Here is a 10320-nt window from a genome sequence, read left to right on the forward strand (position 1 = left end):
TGTACATCTATGTAATGGATAACACATATTTTTAAGGTTATATTTCATTGTTAATTTTTTGGTAATAGAGTAGTGGTATTAGAGTAATATTTATATTTGTTCGTTTTTTTATATATTATTTAGTTTACTAATTTAATTAATTAACTTAATTATACATTACTTTATAAAGTAATTATTAACTTAATAGATGTACTTTACTTTACTTATTTGCTGATATTTTAGTTTTCACTTAACTTATATTTGTTAATTTAATTGAATATTTATAGTATTTAATCTAATTATTTAACTTTACTTTATTACTTTACTCTTCCATTACTGTACCTACACAAAACCCCTATTTGTCCTCGCATAGCTCGGGCTTGGTCCCGCTTAGAAACTTAAGTATAGTTAAGTTAAGTTAATTTAGTTAAGTAAATTTGGTCGGGTAAAATAGACTTTTATCTTCATTTCAGTCTCGTATTAAAACGTCAACGGCCATACCACGCAGAAAAAACCTGGTCTCGTCAGCTCTCAGAAGTTAAGCTGCGTCGGGTCCCGTTAGTACCAAGAAGGGTGACCGCTTAGGAATATGGGATGTTATTGGCATCAAACCTTTTATACCAGCAAGAGTTTCGTAAATGAATCAAAGTTTTAGTTAAAACCATCTCGTAGTGAATTTTGATACTTTATTAAACGCCCTCTAGTGGTAAATTTTGTTATTTCATCTCGTACACACTGATAGCTATTTTTTTAAACACCAACAAGGGAAGTTTAAAGCGGTTCTTAACCAGCAGTGACTTTAACGAGGAATGTGAATTTCTATCTCATAGAATAATGGTGGCTCAACGAACACGATGGTTACCAGTCCAATATCCTTAATTATCGAAATCAATCGTCCTTGTGTAGGTTTCAATTTTGGGAAATCATTCCGTGAGTGTATTCAATTCAGTCTCGTATTAAAATGTCAACGGACATACCACGCAGAAAAAACCTGGTCTCGTCAGTTTCCAGAAGTTGAGCTGCGTCGGGTCCCGTTAGTACCTAGAAGGGTGACCGCTTGGGAATATGGGATGCTATTGGCATCAAACCTTTTATAGCCAGCAAGAGTTTCGTAAACGAATCAAAATTTTAGTTAAAACCATTTCGTGGTGAAATTTTGATACTTTATTAAACGCCATTTAGTGGTAAATTTTGTTATTTCATCTCGTACACACTGATAGTTATTTTTTAAAACACCAACAAGGGAAGTTCAAAGCGGTTCTTAACATGCAGTGACTTTACCGATGAATGTGTTTTTTGACAGCTCCCGAAAAATCAACAATCTCTTATTTCTGCAAAGTTTTTCCTTTCAACTGCCCTTACTTTGTAGTTATCCCTAAGCAATATTATCTTTACTTTTTAAGTGAAGATAGTATTACTTTGATTTCTGTAGAATCCTTTTCTTTTTCCAACCCTATTACATCTATTCAAAATCAATGCCCACTACTTTCATCTTTTAATTTTCGTTCGTCAATGTATATTTTCTTCTCTTCTTAATTATTCTATTACATACCCAATTTCAAAATAATATTATTTTCACCAACAAAGTGAAATAGTATTATAATCCTCTTCAGCTTTCTTTCTTTCTGTTCCATCATCACACTTTTGCACACAAAAACAAACAACAAAAAAATATAATCTTTTTGCACAATTGTCAATTTATATTTTTTCATCTCACAATTAAACACAATCACCACAATCACCACAGTTTTCACACATCTCTATCATATATTAAAAAAAGAGCACATTATCTAGACATTTACAACAAAAATGGAAATAAAAAAGGGAAAGAACCCTGTTTTTCAGCTTCAAAGAGGTTAATTTTGTTCCCCTAGAAATCGAAATACATAGTTGGTTTATGAAATTAAGTATTATCGACGACCAACTCACTGTCATAGACCTCCATTACCACACAAAAATGTCGTAGCAAAGTTTAAAAACCAAAATCAATTTGAAAGCTTATTTAAAAGGCATTCCCAAGGAATACCTTTCGAGAAACATGGAAAGATACATATCATTCCCATATTTATGCCAGGAAGTCCTTGGAAAAAAATCAAAATTAAATACGTTCCGGACGAAATGGACACAAATCTTTTTTAAAAGGTTCTGGAGCCTTATGGGAAAATCAAGAAAGTAGAGTATGAGATTCAAGCATTAAATCTCCTCAAGACAAAAAGAGAAATGTTTACAATTGAGATGATTGTAAAAAAATATTCCTTCCTTCATAACAGTAATGGATAAAAGATTTGCTGTGTCCTACCCAGGGCAAATCAAAACCTGTGCCAGATGTGATTCGGAAAATCATGAAGCTAGAGACTGTGATACTGGAAGGAAATCTTACAGTCAAGCAGTGGGAGGTAGCCCTGCAATCACATTGGCAATTGACACTCTGCAAGAAATTGTAAATGAGGCTGAGAGGGGTGTTGTAAAAAAACATTTTGAAGAAGAATCAGAAACAGAAAATATAAGTGAAACTTCGGAATCAGAAATAGAAGAAGAACGACGCAAAAAGAAAAGGGAAAGGAAAAAATCAGAGGATTCCTATAAAATTAAAAAGATGATAAGTTAAAAAGATTGAAAAAGAGAATAAAACCTAATGTAAAAGCAGCAAGGGTATACCAAGGAGAACAGGAAAATGGGAATATCGCAGCAATTTTTTTGCTGCATGAAGAGAAGGTGATTTCTCCAACAGAAACCCAAATGAACAATGATTGGCCTGTTAGTACAACTGTAAAAGTTTCTAAACTGTGTATTTGCCAGTAAACTAACTCTACTTAAGACGATACAACCATGTGCTTGTATACCAAAAGATTGAAGGTTAAGAAGGGAGGGGTTTACAATAACTTTTACTTTTATCATTAACTATTATCCGCAGGGAAGGTTGCATTCGTGACGACTTTCTTGCTGGTAGGGGCTGCTGTTGCTAGGAGGAGTTGCTGCGGTCTATTACATTCCTTCCCCCCTTCGGCAAGAAGAAATTGGCCCTCCAATTTTTCTCTTTGTCTTTTGATTTTCTTCTTCTCCTTACTTCTCTTCGGCATGTGGCGTGGCAATGGTTAGGTGAAAACTTGTTTTTACCCGTCACCTACTTTCTTTCCTTCACCGTTATTCTTGTTTGTTGGGCTACAGTATGAGGCACAAAATACAAGATATGTTTCCCGTACCGTTATTCATTGTCTTTAGGCTAATAAAGTGTTAGTTAATATTGATGGACTACGTTCCTTTCTACTGAAATGCTACTACAGATTTCAATCATTCATGACAATATTCACTGTCAGAAGCTTTTCTCTTGCGGCTTCTTATACAGTTCCAATCTTCGAATATGTTTCTTCTATGTTCATCAAACGCGTAATCCCGCGGGGTGTTTCCATTGACATCCGTTATGTCTGGATCTGCTCCGTGTTCCAATAAGATATTTGCTATGTGATCATGCCTATACATTGTGGCTAGGTGTAGGGCCGTATAGTTTCCTGGTTTAGTCGTTTGATTGATGTTAATGTGAATTTTCCTTTCACATGCTGCCCTAGCGAGAGTGTTGTTTCCATGTTTGGCGGCATAATGTAGGACGGTGCTGTTGTCCTTTGCCATTTGTGCAACGTTGGAACTTATCCACAAATAACTAGCCCCTTCTTCATGCCCGTAGGCGATGGCGACCATTAGTGGTGTTTCTCCAAGGCTATTATACGATGAAAACTTGTATTTGTGATATCGTAATATCCTGATCAAGAGCTTGTTATTTTCTGCTGCCGCTCTATGTGCGATGGTCTGGCCATCCTCTTCTATATCTGGGTCAGCTCCGTAGTCTAACAGTAAATCCGTTATGTCCAGTTTTCCCGCTTTCACGCTTGTATGAAGTAGTGTTTTGTTGTTAAATTTCTGGTTTAGAAATTCTGCCTTCGGATGGTAATCCCATGCAGCGGGGCCCAATTTCTGGACGATACACCTTCTTATTTCTTCCCTTGGAGCGTCTATCATTTCTAAGAAAATTTCTTGATCACGTAGTCGTGTGATGGCTTGTGTTCGTTTCTGAACGGCATCTGCTCTTGCTGCAGATAAAGTTGGGTGCGTTTTCATCGCACAGTTACTACATTTAGATAGTGTTGCCTTTTGTGTAGCATTTGGATTAAATTCGAACGTTGGTGGGTAAAAACCATAATACCCGAAGAGCCCATCTCGTTGTGTTTCACTTTCTGTTTCAATTTCACTTTCGATCACTAAGTAGTTTATTTCTGGTTGACTTTCACTATCACTTGCTTCATTACGTTGCACTGCGTCTTCACTGTTCTGTTCCATCATATTTTTTTTTTTTTTTTTTTTTGTTTTAACTTCCACTTTTACTTAACACTTGTGTGTTTGGTGGCTGTTTAAACACTAATCGTGTAACAAAGACAATTCACTTGAAGTTTTCATATTTTGAGTTTTTTTTTTTTATGTGTCATACTTTGAGTTTTTAATACATTTACTACTTTCCCCTTTCAACCAAAATAAAAACTTGTTAAGATTGTTTTTTTTGTTTTTTTCTTTTTTTTTAAATGTTAGTTGTTTTTAGATTCAACTTCTGTTGAGCATCTGCAAAGGTCTTCCCATACCATTCCATAACCCATAACGTAAGTGCAAGTCGTGTGTTTTCCTGTGCATTTGCGAGCTTGATCGGATTCCCAGTTTTCTTCCATGACAGGATAAATATTACGTTGTTTCGGTGCGCTTGGTTGAGCTGGGCGTGATTGTGTGGGTCTTTCCATGGTAAGAGGTGTAGGAGCCGTCATCCTAGCAAATGGTTGCTCTATTATTTCTTCCGGTGGTTGAGTGCTTGAATTTGGTATCATTGAAGTTAATTCGTGCGCTTCTTCCCTATTGATTCCATATCGTCTTAATCTTCTAACTTGGCGGATTTTTTCCATGATTCTTGTGAAAGGGTCACAAATGATCAATATGCGTAGGGATATGATGAATATAATGAATCCGATGATAGATAGGATAAGAATTTTTAATGTGTCGAACCATGAGAACATGGTTCCTATCTGATTATCCTGTTTTTCTGACATCACTATGTCAGAAACAGATTTTGAATTTGATTCCTGCATTAGGCCTACTAGCTCGTTTAGGATATTTAATTGTTCCATTTCCATTGTTTCATGCGCTGGATGGCTCTTCAGACTGTAGTCGAAATCATTCAGGTGCAACTCTTCGAACTCTGTGATAAGGTCTAAGTTCGGCATGTGAATGCTTGCTTTTTGTTTTACCCATTCTCCATCTGTTGAATTGTGTTCCCAGGTGTGATGGAAACCATTTAAATTTACCAAATGAGTTTTCCAAAAGCAATCGGAATATGGATGTATGGGCCATCCATCCACTCCAATTGTGCAGTTTTTATCTTCATAGGTAAAGAATGGTTGAAATCCACATTTGGATTCTTTTGCGGAGATGAAAATCCGTTTGGTTTCACATTGTTGGAGCGTCATCGCTTGTCCGAAGCCTTGCAGTCTCGTACAGATGGGTAATCCGAGCGCTGAAGCAGCAAGAATTCCGTTACTTTGAGCTAAAATCACCGCTTGAGTTTTCTTTATCGTTGATAGTTGACAATATACGTCGCGGATTTCTTTTGCAAGTTTGTTTTCGTGTTCTGTTTCTATACTTATTTTATATTGCTCGTGCATTTTTGAAATTTCGAATTTAATTTTGTCACCGAATTCTTCTATATTTTGGGGTAGACCGCTTTCTGTTTCATTTTTTATTGGTACCTCCGGAACTTGTTCTAGTGTTAAAGATGCTGCCTCGGGTATTTCTTGCTGAGATGTTTTTTCAGTGTCCTCAATAATTTCCATTATTGCATCTTCCATACCGGTGTGATTTTTCGTAACTGGAGGATCTTCTATTTTTTCAGTTGTTGTGTTATTTGTTGTTGAATTGCTTATTACTTCAGTTGTTGTTGTCGTCGCCATAGTTGTCGTTGATGGTAGTGCAGTGGACGTGGTTTAAGTTGTAGTTGATGGCAATGTAGGTTCAGTACTTGAAGTTTTAGGCCTAGTGGTTGTAGTTGTTGGCTCAGTAGTTGTAGTTGTAGCTGTGGTAGTTGTAGTTGTAGGCAGGGTGGTTGTAGTTGTAGGCTTATTTGTTGTAGTTGTAGGCGTACTAGTTGTAGTAGTAGGCTTATTTGTTGTAGTTGTAGGCGTAGTAGTTGTAGTCGTAGACTTTGTTGTTGTAGTTGTAGGCGTTGTAGTTGTAGTCGTAGACTTTGTTGTTGTAGTTGTAGGCGTAGTAGTTGTAGTAGTAGGCTTATTTGTTGTAGTTGTAGGTTTTGTTGTTGAAGTTGTAGGCTTGGTTGTGGTAGTCGTAGGCTTAGTTGTGGTAGTCGTAAGCTTAGTTGTAGTAGTCGTTGGCTTAGTAGTTGTTGTAGGCCTAGTTGTCGGTGGTGTGCTTTTAACGGTCGTTTTCATGGCTGATGTGGCTATTGTTGTTTTCATTGTGGTTGTGCTTAATTTTGTAGTCGGTTTTGCTGTCGTTGTGGTGCTGGAAGTAGATGAGATAGATTTTTGTGTGGTGGGCGTGGTTAAGTTTTCGTTGTTTGCTTTACTTTCTCTTTAGAGAAGAGGGGGTATAAGTGGGAGTTGTGTTCCGTCCAATGATTGTTGAGTGTGAAGCGCTATGATGGCTGCTGCTGAAAGCGTTCGTATTTGGTGCGGGTTTCGATATTCGAAGTTAAACTGTTGTTTTCTACTTGAACCGTGGCAATATCCTAAACTCAGACGTCCTACTTTTAGTGTGAGACATTTTCTGTCTGACGCCGGTGAATGTAGGCCAGTTCTGTCTGTGGCCATGAGCTGTCCTGTGTGTTCGAAAGTGCCCCAAATTGAACTGGTGTTGGCGCATTCCTGTAGAATAAGCATCGTTGTGTTTGCCTTGACGCAAGCATTAGTGTTGAACGGTCTGATGGTGAAATCAGACGTATACTCGAAAGCTTGGCCTTTGTTAGTTGCTTTACTGCAGTTTCCTACGGATACTTGTGATTGAACCAGGGGATCGTTACTTGTGATAAATGTTTTTAGTTCTTCTTGACATTTTGTCCAATCTGCGTCACAATCTTCCATGGTTAGTTGTTTTTCAAGCCCATGATGTGTGACACATTTCCCGTTTGCATATTGTCCATTTTTCAACAATCCACAGGCAATCATGTCCCAGATGATGTTTCCACTGCCGTGATTTGCTTTCAAGATACCGCCAAATATGGGTGAGTTGATTGTGGTTGTAATTGCTCTTCGTTGTTCTAATCGGACTTCTTGAATATCCTGCAATGTTACGTCGGGAAAATTTTCTATAACATCCGGATTGGTATTTATTGTTTGAAAGAACCACTGCTGGTTTTTTCTGGTATCTCCTTCCAAAGCACACTTTTCCTATTTTAAGGTTTCGTCGACCCCTACGGTAAGACACATTTCTGATTCTTGGGAAATTAGGTAGCTGTTTTCTTTTTCTAAAATCCATCTCGTTGATTCCTCTGAACAGGCTGCAGCAAATACGTAGTCGTGTGTTGTCTCCGTGATGCAGATATGAGTATTTTGTACGCGTATCGTTTGATCGACAATGCACTCAAATTTCGATCCTGATGGGAGAGGGTCGTCAGTTGAAAGTTGACTGTACGTCGTCAAAGGGTTTCTGCTTCCGGACTTCTAAGTCCGGTATCCTATTGGTACGATGTCCTTATCTGGTTTGTTAAGAAAAGATATTTCAATCTGCCGACTGGTGTCGTATAGGCGGCTGGAGTTATCCGACTCTGGTTCTCGAGGAATTTCCAGGTATCCTTTTCCTTTTAATAACGTCTGAGTGTATGAACTGTTGGTTGTTCTTTTTTCCCCACACGATTGTATTTTGTTTTTGGATGAATTGTCCTTCCTGTGGGGTGGTGTTTAGTAATCCGAAAGGGCTTTCGATTGGACTATCTAGTTTCTCCTGACGTAGCGTGATCTGTTCCGCTATACAGTTGAGTGTTTGGTATTCCTTGATGGCGTACCATTTACCTTCTCCTGTAGGAGTGGCTGTGAAACTGAGTCCCGTCGGTCCGGTTTGCATGTTATTTTCGCCACATTTTTTATCGTTGACCATCCGCCAGCATTCCAAAGGGGTGATTAGTATTGTTTCTTGGGAGTAAACTGTATCGAAGGATCCGATCCAGAACGATCCGGTTATTTTCTTTGTTTTAGTCCATTGTCAACAAGTCCATCCTTTCCAAGTGGCTGCTGGTTTTTGCTTGGTTACTAAGGTGTAAGTAGTTGGTATCCTTGGTAAGTGTTGTGTTTCTGGTTTTTCATTGTCACAGTAGTAAGGCAATTCGAAGTCTAGGATTCCTCGTATTTTCATGTTGTTACAATCGCAGACGGATGCGTAGATAGGGTAAGTAGGGTTAAGTGAATGAAGAAGGCAAAGAAGGAAGAGTAATGTCTGCATCTGTGAAAAATGAAAATGTTTAGTAATCCGGTCCTTGATATCGTCTTCTTAAGTGGTATTGGTGATTCGTTATAGGATCGTTTCGGTTTTGGTTACGGTAAAGGTTAGGTATTGTATGGTTTTTTGGTTCTCCTTCGTTCCTGCGTGGTTTGATGTTCGTCTTCACTGGATGTATCAGCTGCTGCTTCCTTGGTCGGCCTGGTCGGCGTTGGTGAATTGTTGGTTGTCGTTGGGTTTCAACATTTTCTGGTAGGTTTTGTAGTATTTCTTCTTCCTTAGTTGTTTCTTGTTTTCTTGGTATGTAAAGTTTGAGACGGTTGGTATGTACGATAGATTTAAGTTTTTTGTTTTCAGTGTGCTGGCTCTCGTAGTTGATATCCGAGAAGTTTCTTGAAATTTGAAATGGTCCGTTCCATCAATTTATGAATTTTCCTGCTGCTGGTGGCGCCTTCAGTAATACGTAGTCACCTATGTTGTATTTAATAGTTTTCGTGGTTACGTCGTAGTATTTTTTCTGTCTTGTTTGGGATTTTAAGAGATGTTTTCTTGCCAGTTTTTAAGCTTTTTCCCATTGCTGTGAATACACCATACTAGTATCTTCATAGGTCTCGTATCTTCTGTTAATCTTGATATCATTGGGCATTATTGGTTCTCGTCCGAAGAATAGAAAGAATGGTGTTTCTTCAGTTGAAGCTTGTTTTGCTGTGTTGTAAGCAAAAGTAACGAACGGAAGGTATTTGTCCTAGTTAGTAGGTTGGTCTGAGACATAACAAGCTAGCATGTCACAGAGAGTTCGATTGACCTCTCAACTAATCCATCAGTTTGTGGATGATAAGCCGTAGTCCTTATTTGTTTGACTTTGAATAGTTTACACACCTCTTGTATTAGACTGGATAGAAAGTTAGTACCTTGGTCTGTTAGAACTACTTCTGGAGATCCATATTTAGTAAATATTTTATTAACTAAAATCTTCGCAATTGTTTGGGCAGTTTGATTTCTCATTGGAACTGTAAAAACAAACCTACTGGCATAATCTGATATAACTAATATATATCTGTATCCCTTAGCGCTTTCTTGAATTGGGCCCACTATATCCATAGCGATCCTTTCCCATACTCCTTCAACTAAAGGCAAAGGGTGCAATGGTGCTTTACTTCCACCTACCGCTTTTCTCTTATTGCACATCAAACAACTTTTAACGTATTCTATTACGGAGGTACGCATACATGGCCATGTGTACTGTCTTTGAAGTCTAGCCAACGTTTTTCCTACTCCTAAATGTCCTGCCAATATGTGATCGTGATTTTCCTTTAAAATTTGTGGCACCAGTCTTACTGGCGTTACAATTCTTCTTCTGGTATCTACTAATAATCCTTTTTCGTTTATTTTAAATTTATTTTTAACGTCCTTACTTGGATTGGCCTTTGCCATTTCATTTAATATTGTTCTGCAATACTCATCTTTGTGTTGGAGTTCTATCCATTTTTCCGTGTCCTTGGGCTGATTACTTTCCGTTTCAAAAATTACTTGTTTTGTTCTAGTTTCCTTGGTTTCGTTTTTTACTTCTGGTTTCTCTTTTGTACCTATTGACCTTGTTTCTACTTTCGCTAGCTGCACTATTGGGGTGCGACTAAGTGTGTCAGCATTTTGGTGTGACTTTCCTGGTCGGTACCCAATAATGATATCAAATTCTTGGATCTTAAGAACCCATCGAGCTAATCTTCCTGCTGGTTCTGTCTTACTCATTAACCATTCTAAAGGTCTATGATCTGTAAATACGGTAAACTTACGCCCGTATAGGTACGTCCTAAACACGTCGATGGCGTGGATTATTGCGTATGCCTCTTTCTCTGTGGTTGA

General features: G+C 38.0%; 2 pseudogenes; both read left to right on the forward strand.

The window, feature by feature from the left end:
* Window positions 1-466: 466 nt before the first annotated feature.
* On the forward strand, window positions 467-585 carry LOC123468623 (annotated as a pseudogene).
* A 357-nt stretch (window positions 586-942) lies between these two features.
* Window positions 943-1061, forward strand: LOC123468624 (annotated as a pseudogene).
* Window positions 1062-10320: the final 9259 nt, after the last annotated feature.

The sequence above is a fragment of the Daphnia magna genome, unplaced genomic scaffold, assembly GCF_020631705.1.
Source record: "Daphnia magna isolate NIES unplaced genomic scaffold, ASM2063170v1.1 Dm_contigs381, whole genome shotgun sequence".
In the NCBI taxonomy this organism is placed as follows: Eukaryota; Metazoa; Arthropoda; class Branchiopoda; order Diplostraca; family Daphniidae; genus Daphnia; species Daphnia magna.